The sequence below is a fragment of the Rhea pennata genome, chromosome 2, assembly GCF_028389875.1.
Source record: "Rhea pennata isolate bPtePen1 chromosome 2, bPtePen1.pri, whole genome shotgun sequence".
NCBI lineage: Eukaryota > Metazoa > Chordata > Aves > Rheiformes > Rheidae > Rhea > Rhea pennata.
Genome location: NC_084664.1, coordinates 160062574 through 160076609, shown reverse-complemented (window position 1 = coordinate 160076609; position 14036 = coordinate 160062574). Strand labels below are relative to the sequence as shown.

General features: G+C 40.7%; 1 protein-coding gene across 17 annotated transcripts in view; it reads left to right on the top strand.

The window, feature by feature from the left end:
- The first annotated feature begins 8604 nt into the window (after positions 1 to 8604).
- Positions 8605 to 14036, top strand: part of PTK2 (protein tyrosine kinase 2) — a 187424-nt gene continuing 181992 nt past the window's right edge. For 16 of the 17 annotated variants that reach the window (XM_062570687.1, XM_062570686.1, XM_062570682.1 and 13 more), the window contains exon 1: positions 8605 to 8757. The gene's annotated coding sequence lies outside the window, so the exon portion shown is untranslated. Of the gene's footprint in view, positions 8758 to 10320; positions 10387 to 14036 lie in introns of those variants that run through there. The other variant, XM_062570672.1, reaches the window with a different exon arrangement.

Below are 14036 nucleotides of genomic sequence, written 5' to 3'. Positions count from 1 at the left end.
TGCTCTTTAAAGGATACAGATAATCATATAAAACTAAAGATTAGAAGTGGTCTTGTGCTACCAAAAGGTAAAGACAGGCTTATGTGCCAAGTAACCCAGATGCTAATCCCTGAGAAAAATGCTGCAGCACTTGGCTCTTCGATTGCCTACCCAGACATTTTAACTGGTGGCTCTGTAGCTGCTTCTGAGTTTCTTAGCTAATCACTGAAATACCTTAATATGTTCAAGGAGCTTTTTTTTTCTTTCTAACCCATAATAATGACAAAACATTTAAATATTCCAAGAAGAAATCATATGTTTCCCAGGATATTTATATACAACGGTCAATTTGAACTTAAGGAAAATAGTATTCTCTGCAAATATTAAGATTTTTCTTGGCACCTGGTAGGAAGCAATGGAGTTTATTTTTATTCTTGACATCAACACGTGTCAGTTCCTATTTTCAGACAAATTGCAGGGCTCCTCTCGTTACAGGCAAGAGCAACAATTTTGTACCTCTAAAACAAAACTTTGTTTTTTAAGTATGAGGTCTCTCAAATGTCTTAATGCTAATCATCTGCTATTTTTACTATATTTTGGTCACATTAACCTGTTTTGAAATTATAGTAAAAGACAGCTTTGGGGTAACTAACAGGAGTTTGAAAAATCTCTATACAAATTGCACCTGTTTTGCAAATAAACAAAGCAGCTTGGTTTGTAACTAGCCTAACACAAGCAAATAAGTAAAAAAGTCTGATGCAGGATCTAATCAGTAGCATCCAAATTAAATAATACTGAAATATTAGCTCCTCCACTAAGCTCAACTCAAGCCTTTCACTGAAATTGTAAAGACTTTTTCTAAGATACAGATAAGGGGGTTAGGAAAACAAGAAAGAGAAAAACCCCAAGACAATATACACCATCTTAAATATTTATGTGGTTTCAATCTCTTTTCTGAACACCTCCTAATTGTAACTGCCAATATTATTCATAGCTATGGAATTACTACGCCAATTTTACAGACTGGAACTGAGGGCATCAAAACACTAAATGACATTAAACCCCACATGAAATTCATAGCAGAGAAAAGATCTACCATTGCCCTGCTTTTTCTAAGTTGTAAGATCTTTGACATTTAAATATCCCATATATCTACTATGTTGGTAAGTATTACACTTACAAAGTTATATTGTGATGTGCAAAAAATATATGCTTCTAAATAAACAATAAGAAATAATTCACAGCTGATTTACAAGGCTGTTTCCCTACCTGCATACCAGATGAACCATATAACTTTCCAGAGAGGCAGTGATCCATGAGAAAGAAATGCTTGACTATTTTTGAAAGAGGAAGTCGTAATTTGGTATTCTTCCCTCTTGCTGTTTCTGAAGCAGCCTTTATTTAATTCAATAATTCTGTAACAAAGATAAATAGTCATACTTTTTTAATGGGTTTAACAAAAATGAAGACTATTTTAATGCTTTCTTTTCTGGAAAGGATAACATTTTCAAGAAAGAATTCCTATTAAAAGCTATGTGATAGATGGATAGATGTTTCAGCTGTTGTCAGTTTACTTTTCTATAACTGATAGTGACTTGGTAGCAAGAATGTTAGATTCCTACAAAGAGCAAGAATCTTTGTGCAAACTGAAATTTGGCTGGCTGCAATCTTTCTGTTATAGCTTTTTTTTTTTTTTTTTTTTTTTTTTTCCAGGAAAGCAACCAAAAAGAAATAGTGGTGTTATTCAGTGCTTGCTTTGTCAAACTGAAATAGCAGACAACACTGGGATATATAAGAATATAACAGTTAAAGAATGTGGCCTATTCTTCGGAGGTTAGTGTAAAATATGAACTCACTGCTAGGTGTGCCATAATCAACTCATTTAGTCCTCCAGAGCAAAAGAGATTGATTTAAGATACACCACAGGTCTTCTCCCTTCCTTTTCTGGTGCAATACTTTTCCTATGAAGCAAATAAAGTCAGTGTGGTATGTGGGTATTCAGACATAAAGGCATTTCCCAGAGCACCTCTGAAAAAGTTGTGCCTGTACTGAGAAAACTAGTAGGTAGAACTAAGCATGTAAGTAACATCGCAGGAAAGATTGGGACTCATGCCAAAAAAATACAGAAAATATCTCTCTTTGTATGCTGCAGATACATTCATGCCAATGAATGTCAGTCAACATACTGAAGGGATAATTAATAGGATATTCATGGGCTGGACAATCCTTCAAAGAAAATATTTTCCACTGCCTCATTGTCTTCTAAATGTATTTGCTATGACAATTAGCTCCATGTTTCATCTGTTCCAAGGCTCTTGTCAAAAACTTCCCCTAAGAGCAGTATTCTTTCTCTTTAGAATCCTAAATGCTAATAAACTATCAATTTGTAATTAAGCAAATGAAGAGCAAGGATCTGAACTCAAGAAAATGATGGTCCTCTTTTATTCCAGCTTTCAAAGCAAGATAGGATGAAAAATTGTAGAGGTTACAGAAGCCTTCTGCCTAGATGTGCTCCTCCAGCCTGGCTTAAACTTACGAGTTCACTCATTCAGTGGTTCTCAAGTAACAACTTCATGTAGACAGCAGGGACTCCCTGTACAGCCATCTCGTAAAACGAATTCATACAAGCCAGCAGTGTTTTGACTGTAACTTAAAGTAACTCCTTTTTAGCAAAAGGAAAAATGTAGTGCAAGGGATTGCCCCTGAGGTGGGGTATGTGACAGGAAGATCCATCCCCCGCCAGAAGTAGCTGATAGAACATGTCCTCTCCACCATGTAAGACAGTGCAGCGCCAACTATCAAAACCAGGAAAGCACAATCCAACAGAATGATTAGAGCCCCTATATCCCACTCTTTTGCTGGGATGCAGAGAAAATTTCCAGGGCCATAGCATAAGGAAGATGTGGAGAACCCTATAACCCTGGGAAAGGCATATGCTGCAATTACTGGTCCTGTATCCCACTTCTAAAACTCAAGTCAGAATGTCACTGCAAAGTCTTCCCCTACTTCATTAATGTATGTGTTTGAAAACAGACCTAAAGAAAAATTATTCTCAGATGTCTAAAATGTCACTTAAGGTGGCACAAAGGACTGCAGTGAGACTTTTTGTCATTTGCTCAGAGGATGAAAATAATTAAAAAGGACAAGTTTTTTCTGAATTGGTCATTGTAGAATAGAATAGAATAGAATAACAGTAAGGGCAATAGAATATAGGTGTCTAGAACATTAGTTAATCTTTAACATAAATAAATAATGCTAAATATGATCTAAAATAAAATAAAGTTCAAATATTCCTCAACAAGCATCCCTGCCCTCCTTGCTAGTTGGACTGATGTCCCATGGGCCTAGTGTCACTCTGGAGATCAGGAATATTAGATCTATACATTCACATCTGACAGCTATAAGCGTGTTGAAATTTGCATTAAGTACAAGAACTCCTTTGATCAAAACACAGCATACATTTTACACATCAAGGGGGCTCTACAGGAAAAGTCTAAGCTTACCAAAGCAACTGAAGGGATTTTGGGAGGGATTTGACAGAGAACAGAGTGGTGACACTACTGTCACAGTTGCTGTGACTTGATCTGATTAACAACAAAGAATGAGAACTGCATGAGGACAAAAAAAAAATTAAAAAAATCCTGTAGAGAATCTGCGGAGTTTTTTCATTTCCAGTTTGATTAACTGAAAATGTAAGTTTTGTGGGTTAGCTCAGAACTGAAGAGACAAAAGGCTCTATATGCTCACTGGGCCAACCCATGAGTGCTCTACCGGGCAGTCAACCTTAGTGCTCCAGCCCCGGCTCTCCCCAAGTGAGCCCGGCTGAACAGCGGCTGGTGGCACGTATCCTGAATCCCCTCCTTCTCTTGCGAGCCCTTCTGAGGCAAGTGCGTAACAGAGTTAAAGGCATCAAAATGGTAGGAAACTACAGAAGCCAAGGCAAAGAAGTCAAGCGTTTCTATGGACATTTGTCCATAAGAACTTCATCTCTTTATGTCACTTAGTCTCAACAGAATGCAAATTTGAAACATGTGGTTTGATGTGGCTAAAGTATGTAGTAAGCTATTTCTCTGAGGTTCTGGCAGAAAATAACAAAAATGAAAACAAAGTTGATTTTTATCAGGGAAGGCAAAACAAAAAGAGAAGAAAACAACCTTAGCCTACATGATCTCTGATGGCAAGTACAGCCTTTTAGGAGGGATAATGAAGTTACTTCCCATGCCATCAAATCTGGACTTGGCTTGAGAGTCTCCTGATTCTCTTGTGCTTTTGTACTGAAAGGACAGATAATGAATCTTTCCTCTTTTCTATTGATTTCCATTTCTTATTTGTAACCTGTCTAGTAAGCCAACATGGGACTTGTCCTTTCTGTCTGCAAAGCCAGGAAGAGACAGAGATTTTGCTTGATTTGCTAGGAATATAAACAAACTTCTTGATCCCTTACTACCACTTTCATCAACATGAAAGGCCAGATAAGACAGTAAAATTTACCAATAGAGTAGAAATGTTGCAAACACACATCATAAAATGAAGTGACTTATCTCCATGAAGAAAGAGTACCAAGGGTACTCTTGCTGCCATGTTTCTTTTTTGCCACTTATATCTAGAAAAAAATTGTCTCGTTTTTGTTTTTCCCATTGGGAAATCTAGGAGATTATTACCATGCTTCTAATTAAGGCATTAACATTTGCTTTGGCGGTTCTAGTTAATAACAACAATTCATCAAGTGGGTCCCACAGTCATTAATTAGTTTTTTTTCCACACCACATTTTCTACCTGAAATTTCCTCCCTGATCTTGTGTAATTTTGTTGATTTTCCTTGGAGCTTTCCCTAAGAGTTTTCTCTCCTTTTTTTTTTTTTTTTTGTTAATAAATCAGAAAAAAATTCCACTGGTGACTTTCCATTGAACTTCTACTCTAGGCACTTCCCAGAAATGTTTTGGCTTTTTTTTTAAACACAGAGAGAAGCTAAAGAGATGTGTATATTAACATTACAAATTTTGGTGCCTTTCACTGTTAAGAGTGCATACCTTCTAACCATTAGGTCACGGCACCCCTAATTTCTGTAACCCTCATCCCCCACCTGTGTGACATTATTCATCGTTAAATGTATGATTTGATCCTTCAAATTAACCCATGCCACTGTCCCTACTGAAAAAAGATTGCACATGAGAAAAACGTGCATCACCTTGTTTGCAGTAGATTCTAACTCTGATAAACTGGGCATTGTAATTTTATTTATATCTACCTTATAAAATAGGTACAGACTCTTTGCTTTTCATTCACTTATGTCAGAGTATTATGTAGTCTTCCTATGTATACAGTTGTCACATCTCCTTTCCTTCATTTATAGAAGAAGGCTTCTTCATCTGCAATTGATTTAAATGATAAAAAAATACTTTTTGTTCTCTTATGATGAAGAATTTTACTGGGCATTTTGTGAAATATTTCACATCTTGCCATTTTCTCCTTTTTTTTCCCTAAATCCCCCTGCATTTCACTGTCACAGCTTGAAATAGCCCTGCAGTTCAGAGCTACCTGCCTCTCGTAAGCCGGATCACTATGGTTGTGTTAATGAATATTTACCATTCTGCAGAAAAGCTGAAGATGCCTGACTGCAGCTGTGCTCCAAAACACCAGAAAGAACTGGATCTTTTTAAAGCTATTACTCCCAGCTCCATCATTTAATAAAAAGAAAGATAATACACACTTCACTATAATGAAGTTTCCTACTTTTTTGTTTATACCAGTGCAACACAATGCTTCACAGGGTTAATAATCACTGTAAATTAAATGAGAGAGTGTCATGGACCAGACAAGTAATAAGATTAGTATTAAACTGAATGTCTTACTTCAATATTAATCGTTCAGTAGTGAATTATAGGGAATAGTCTCTTCTCCACCTATCTACAACCTCTGTGTAGTCAGAGCTGGGAGGGAAATTATTTTACTTTTCTGCCTGATTTTTTCAAAAATTAAAAGAAAATAACAACCTTAAAAGACTAAGGTACAGGTCACACCTCATAAAAGGGTAGCTATAGTAAGATTTAAGCTAATTACCTAGGCTATAGCCAATTGACAAAAATAGGTATAACCAGAGGGTAATTCATTGTATGCCCAATAGGAACGGTGAATAATTTTCTAGAAGTTTCTGTTCTCCTTCCAGGCAATTAGTTTGACTATGACCCTAAAGTTAAAGGGTAGAAAAAACTACATCTACATACAGAGCAGGGATTTGAATCTGTGTACCTCATAGTCCACATAGCCACAACTACCCCTGTACTCCTGTCCCATGAATTTCTGTGGAAACTTTCGTTTTGTGGAAGTATGTAGCTTTTCATTGAACATGAACATCAACACTGCTCCCCTCTTCCAGCTGAGAGCTTGAATCATCTAGCTTTTAAGGCACTTCCTCTGTATTTGACTAAAACTGTGTTCTGTAACTTGAGAAACATTTCCCTGCAAAATGTCAAAATTGTCATGTTGATGAAGGTGTTTGTTCTGATAAGCGTTTTGCTGATGAAAAAGGCAACAATAAACAAAGAAAAAATATTCACTAGAATTCAAAACAAAAACTTTTCAGGAATGGGTAGAAGCCACCAATTTGATGTATTATTTTGGGCTTGTCTTCATCCCATTAAAAACAATGGGAAAGCTCCCAAAGAATTCAAAAAGCGTAGTTCTTTTCCATGCCAAAAAAAAAAAAAAAAACTATTAAAAGACTGAGAGAAATATGAGAATCAGACTGTCATGTATCTCCTAATGGTTTTCCCATCTGTAAAACGGAGAGAATTGTTGCACTGGTACTTTGTAGAGAATATGCAGAGGATAAAGTTATCAATACTCAGGAATTGTCATTATTTATTAAAGCAAAGATATTCGACAAGCTATCTAACAAAGAATATCTATGAAACCTATAAATAAAAACTATAGGTTATAGCATGTGTGACTAAAGGTGGGTATTTTCTCGTACACTTAGGATATAGTCCTGGAGACATGAACTATTTGCTTTTAGGCCTGTTCATCCAGTGACTAATGTGTTAACTGGGCAACTCAAATGCTGCCTCGGCTTTGCTGTCTGAAAGATGGGGATAACAGTATCTTCTTCACAAGTTTGCTCTCAGGCTGGAGCACTTGGACAGCTTTGGATGAAGGCCGAGATGAAGGAGAAACAATAATTAGGACCAAAAGCTTGGAAAGGGCTTTTAGTGCACTTGCCCGCTATTGCTGGCAACTGCATCATAAAAATTTATGAAGCTTCATTTTCCCTTTCTAGTATTTATACCTCCCCTTCACTTCCCTATATATTATACAGAAAACAATCATGCCTTCTGATTGTGCTTTTACTCATGCATTTCCTTCCATTTTTACTATGCCAGCCCTCAAGAGCACTCAATTTGTCCTGTGCGTTACTGTGTTCTTCCTCCTTATCGATGTCTTCCAACTTTTCATTATCAGTAGTTTCCATTAGCTCCTCTCTTGTGATAAAACAACCAAAATCATTCTTCCTTCCTTCTTTTCTTCATTGCTGCATGGTGGCCCAGCTTCGACTGAAAGGGTTGAGCGCATTCACAAGCCTACACCACCGTCCTAAAAGACCGACAAACTCACGTGGGGGTCTCCTGGGCTGAGGAAGCCAATGAGGCTGCTGTTTCTCTCACTCATCCTACTTCCCCAGCTCTTCTATAGAAGATGGATGGCAACACTGCACTGGTGTTTAACAGATAGTCCCTAGGACTTATTTTTACACGGTGCTCAACGCCCATGTGTTCTTGAGGGGATCTGCTCGCGCTAGCGCTGCTCCAGGCAGGTAGCAGGGGGAGAACTGAGCTCAACTGCCCTCCAAGCCAAGCAACTGGTTAACAGCAATATTTAAAATGATCATTTCAGATTTGGGCTGCTACAGTTAACCAGTATATAATTTTAGATCCAGCCTCTTTTGTGCTTTTTCCCCCCCGAGTGCTTCTTTGGGAAAAGGGGGTATTTCCATGCTTCACTGGCTCTCGTGAGGGTAAAGGCCCCGAACAATTGACAAGCACGCAAACAGCATGCCTATATAACTTAATATACAAGTATTTCCTTGAAAGAGGATATCCCCGTCTGGAAACAAGAGAACAATTGTGCTAAACTCGAGCCCCCGTGGGACTGAAGAGAGGCCAGAGACGGCCCCGAAAAGGCCGCGAAGCTGAGTTTGTCTGCGGCTGCCTCCCCGCCTCGGAGCGGCCAGCCAACCGAGGGAGGCCTGAGGTGCGCAGAGGGGCTCTGGAGGGGGAGGCCGAGGGGTTAAACCCCTTCTTCTCCCCCACCTCTGCTCTTCGCCTCAGCCCCCCGGGGGACACGGGGAAGAGGCCGCGCGCGCCGCCCCTCAGGACGCGCGGCACCGCCGCCGGCTAACGGCTGCCGCCGGCTAACGGCTGCCGCCCTCGAGGCGCGCGCGCGCCGCGCGTGCGCACGCGCCTCCTTCCCCCCACCCCACCCCCCGCCCCCGCGGTTTGGGGGCGGCAGCCTGCCCCCCCCCCCCCCGCAGCCATGTTAGTGTGGGGAGCGGAGCGGGCAGCGGCGCATCCCATGGTGCAGCGCGCCGGGAGGGCGGGGGAGCGGCCTGGAGTGGCCGGGGCAGGCACGGAGGCGGCAGCCGCCCGCAGCGCCGCGCAGAGCGGGGCGGCAGCCGGCCGCGCCACCGCTACCGCCGCCGCTTCGCGGCTTCTCCCTCCCGTCGCCGCCGCCGCCTACCGCCCGGCAGGGCCAGCCGCGCCGAGGCGGCTTCCCCGCAGCCCGGTGAGTGCTGGCGGCGGGGGCTGCCTGCGGGAAGGGGGGGGGGGGCGAGTGAGGCGTAACGGTCCTAACGGCCCTAACTTACATAACGGGGGGGGAAGGCAGCGGCTTTGCCCCCCCCCCCCCCCCCCGCACGCGGGGCGTGAAGGCGGCGCCGTCTCCTCCGGGGGAGCCCGAGTGGAAGGGAGCGGTAGGCGGCAGCGAGCCGCGCTCCGTGCTGGGGGTGGGAGGCAGCGGAGGGGGGGGGGTCGTGTGGCGCAGCGCGGGGCCCGGCCCCGGTCTCGGTCTGGGTGCCGGGCGGCTCCGCGGCCGCGCGGGACCTTCGGCGAAGTAAACAAAGGGCCGCGGAAAGGGAGCGGGGGCCCCCGGCAGCCCGGTGCTGCCGCCGCGCTCCCCCCCCCCCCCCATCCTCCCCAGCCCTGCCGCTAAATCTGCGGTTGCCTCTTCGAGCCGGGGTGGGAGTGTGGGGGAAGTGGTTGAGGTTTCTTTCTTCTTCTTCTATTTATTTATTGCTTCCCCCCCCCCTTTCCTTTTTTTGTTGCCGTGCTCACTGGAGCCGAAGCGAAGCGGTGGTAGCTCCTGGCTCGCAGGCGCTTGCTTTATTTATTTATTTATTTAACTAAGCGGGATCGCCCCCTAAACCCGTCGCCGGGAAGGGGAGGCAAGTGCTGCCGAGCAACCCGCGCAGTGCCGCAGAAGTCGGATGAGATAAAGCAGCACCTGCAGTTTGAGGAGAAACTCCTTTTCTTTCTTTCATGTAAATCTGGTTTGGGGTTGAAGTGGGAATTGCAACCTAATGCTGCTGTAACAAAGTGTTGCTCTGCTCCAATCCCTGGGACTAATTTTGAAGCATACCCTGTGTATTGCCAATTCTCATATCCGTTCTCCTTGCAAACTTTCTTTATCCCTTTTGGAGGAGGAGGAGGTGGTCTTTCTCTTTAGTTTCCCTGTCTTCTTCTGCCTGAAAGACAGTACTTCACTAGCTATATTGCTTCTGTTGTAGCTGAGTTGCAGTCTCTTATTTAAATGCTCTGAAGGCAGCGTGATTCTGTAGGCCCTAGCACCAGTGTTAGACTCCTGCAGTGTCAGCCAGCAGCTTGGTTTGGGGCGGTTTGGTTAAGATAATAGCACTGCTGTCATGAATGTGTTGAACAAAAAGTTCCCTTGAAAGCAGAAAGAGTTAGGGATTTGTATTTAAGTAAATGGGAGCATTGGATTTAACGCACATGTGAGCTTAAGAGTAAAGTGCTGTTGCAATGTCTCTGAAATTCAGATTTTTCAGGACTTATTGTTGTGTGTACAATGTCGTCTTTCTGGGTTAATTAGAAAAGTCCCACATTCCTCAAAGCTAATCTGCGTTTATCATCTCTGATTGCATTAAACCTGAGTAAGGTCAAAGGCACAGCTGAATCAGGGCCAGAAAATATTAAATGTTACATAGTTACTCAGAACAGCTTGTTATCTTATTGATGTTGTCTACGTCCAAAATTCCACCACTTCCTTTCTCCACCCACCTCCCTTTTTGTTACCTCTGAAATCGGGCTGTTATCCTATTGTGTGCCTATGTTGGACCACCTTTGCCTACATGGATTGACTTGCAGGATAGGGCTGGCAGCCTTTGAATTTTTTCATGTAAGCATTATGGCTGAGATTGTTATGTGTGCCTTTGAGATGGGAGCCTGTTTATCAAATTTAATGGATTTAAAAAGTTTGCAGGTGCTATTTTCATTAAGGAAAAAAAGAGGGAGGAGGCACTGTAGCAGGGACTCTCACAGGACTGTAAACTCTAATGGCTACTCAAAAAGGGAATGTGTGTAGAGCAAGGGAAAAATATATCTTAAAAATAAGCTCTAGAATTAATTTTTCTTTTATGCTATTATGTCTTAAATCCATTTTTGGTAGAGCATGGTTTGGGTTGATATTTCTCATGGTTGACTCAATTTTTTAGGAAGGTTAAAATATATTTATGTAAAAAAGATGGCATAGTACTACTTTTCCAAAAGCTCCAAGCTTTGAGCCCTGGGTATTACTGAGAGTATTGAAAATATATAGTTGATACAGCGATCAACTGCAATAGTAACGTTGGTATCGGAGTATATCACCCAGAAATGAATATTTGTAGGATAGTGCTCTTGCATTTGAATATATAATTGCTGAAATAACTTTAACTATTATGTTGTAGTGATGCAGTTTTGCTTCGGAGTATGTTACCTATTGTAATTTTTTTTAATGTAATGGTTTACCACATTATGACTAATACTTGAATAGGGAAATCTTTGGTTTTGTAAATCTTACCAAGCTAACAGTCATTTTAGGGAAAGATAGAGGGTGAAAGCAGGAGTGTTTTTTGAAGATTAGATGGGTGCTAGCCCAGGTGGTTTTGATGGTTTAGCAGATTATTTTAACTATATGCATACACTAAATATATGTATTTGAAGCCATTTTGTTTTCCTCAATAAGTGGGTAACTCGAGGGGGGGGGAGGGGAAAAACCCTGAGTATCTCTGAAAAACAAGAAGTCAATTTTTACTATTTGTATAACGGTGATTGATATTTTCTCTCCTAACCTTTGCAGTATATTGCCTTTTATATGCCATAGCATTCATGATGAAAATGCAGGCTATTCTAACTGTTTTCCTATTGTTTAAGACTTGTAGAAGTCTTTTTTTCCCAATGACAGAGAACTTTCTGTGTTCTAGAGTTTATAGCCTTGTTGCACGTGCCTAGAAGTATGTGTTCACCAGCATTTTTTTTGACAGTTACCCTGTGCTGATGTTTCAAGAGAAGTAATATTTTGCAGAATGTTGGTAACTAAATAGGCTGCTGTTTTGCTCTAAAGTCTGTGTATTGAAATCCTGTACGTTTCTAATCTTACTTGCATAATTTCCTGTCCTAGTTTGAGAGTCTCTGGCTTTACTTTTGATATAGATTATTGCATGCAGTGCCTCCATATTCTCCTGTTCTGGACAAATTTCAGTTAATTAGTAGTTTCCAACACAGTAGCATCCATCTTCTGTGTAGTTTTTTTTTCCCCTCTGTCCTACAACTTTTTTCTAGTATGCTAGTAGTGAGAACTTGGGTTTTATTTACTCCTCACCAGAAAACATCATTCTTCATTTCAGAAAGCTCTGTTTATGACAACTCAAGTGTGTGACTGTTGGTAACTTTCATGAGATGGTAACTTCCGGTCTAACTCTAATTTTGCCTCTTACCTAGTGTAATGTAGTGTGGTACTTGCTAGTGTAATTCTAAGGTTCAAACTAACTTTGTTGAATGACATGAAAAAATGGACATATGGATTTAATTTCTTGAAAAGTTTTTAGTTAGAGGCCAGGATTTTAAAACCCCAACAAAGAAAACATTTTTAGTGTTAGTCTTTTGACTTCTGTAAAATAATTGCAGAAATGACTTAAGAACAACCTAAAATTCTGAATTTGAATATGTTTGTTTAGCACTTGAATTACGGTAATTCTTGTGTCCCTGAATGGTAATTTCTACGGGATGACTTACTGTGTGTGTGTTTTTTCTTTAAAATATAATAAAGTGTCTGAAAAAAACCTCAGAACTTAATTAAGGTTATTGCAAGTTTATGTTGTATAAACTGCTAGCAATTTCAAGCGAGTCTCTCGATTCATGTACGATTGATATTTAGGAACCTCTGAAGTCTGGTATGTTGTACCATAGTGTTCAAAGAACGTGGTTTATTGTGTGTATTAGAAACGCATGAAGGTGACAGTACAAGGGTAAATGGGAAAATGAATCAAACTTTATGATGTATGTCTGTTTTTCAAACAGCTTTTTAATAAGAAAGAACTTTTTAATAGCAAAAGAAGACTTTTGTGGAAGATGATCAAGTAGATTTTTTTTTTAAAAAAAGCTTTTTTTGTTATGTTCTGTATTCAGGCAGCAGTTGATAGTTAATCAGATGAACTATTGAAGAAAGTGGTTATTTAGGAATTGAGCAACTTAAAAACCTAGATTTTTTTGTTGTTGCTGTTGGCTTAAGTATGTTTTCCTCTTTCTCCTGTTTGTAAGGCTTTCTTCATTTTTCGCGTAAGCTTCTTAAGGTGGGAGTTCGTCTGTTTGCTCAGCATCTGTAAATCTTAAGACTAGTGACTTTTGAGTGATAGGTCCTCATGCATAGAAAGTCGCTCTAATAAAAATAAAAATAAAAAAAACCAGTCCCCTTTTGCTACCACCACCCTTGATTTGACTACTTCCATTTTTTAATAAAGCAAACCTAAGAGACCACCATGATTATCTGAATGCTTTGTGCTGGAAAATATATGAGCTATATTGCAAGTGGCGGGGGGACACTGTGAAGGCTATGTCAGAGGATATGATATTGAGTGGAGCGAGATGGCACTAGGAATCAGGTATATGGAAGAAATAGTCTCTGGAAAGATAGAAGGGGGCCAGAAGTGTCTCCCCTCAGAGAGGAAGTGAGGAAAATCCAGTTTCCATGGTTCTCACTCTTACCTCTGATTACACTTGTGGCCAATTTTCTGTGGATGGTCTCTAACTCTGACAGTACTTGAAGTTTGCAGGTGCTGATCACTAGTGCTGTCAACATTTCCTAGACTAAGAAGAATTTAGACAATAGCTTCTGAAATCTGATTTGCAAGATTTGAAAGCAATTTTTGTTAAATAAAAATGAGAATGAAAATAGATGAAGACTAGAAACTGAAAGCCTTAGGCTGTGTTATAGAACATCTGATTATTCTCTCGCATCAGCATTAAGTGTGAGGACACCTGAATTCTCTTCACATCTGTAGCAGTCCACATGGAAACTAATAAAACATGTTTATATTGGAAGTTCTTTGTCCCCACTGACTTGGAGTCTGCTTTTTCCTGTAACTGTCTGTATTTGGCTTTTTCTGTCCGTTTTCCTCTTGTGTTCCCTATTTTTTTTTCCATTGTTACTGCATTACTTTACCTGTTTTTCTACCTGACCCCCCCCCCTTTTTAATAATGTTTAACAGTGAAAGGGCATACAGAAAAGTCTATATAGGTTAGGTAGCCTTCCACCGCACCAAAGTATTTGTCCTTTATTTTTGGCTGGGAAGGACGACTGACAAGCACCCAAGTCAGTTTTGTTTTGCTGCAGAGTTCCAACTTTGCACAGCTTAATGCAGGTTAGTTTAAAGCTTAATCCTGAAGATTCGTCTTGACCCTTTCCCTGCCCGTGCAACCATAATTCAACTCGTTTTGAGACCATGGTTTAATTTTACTTCCTTTACTTTTGATTAAAAAGATATTAGCAGAAGGTGTGCATCAGTTGGC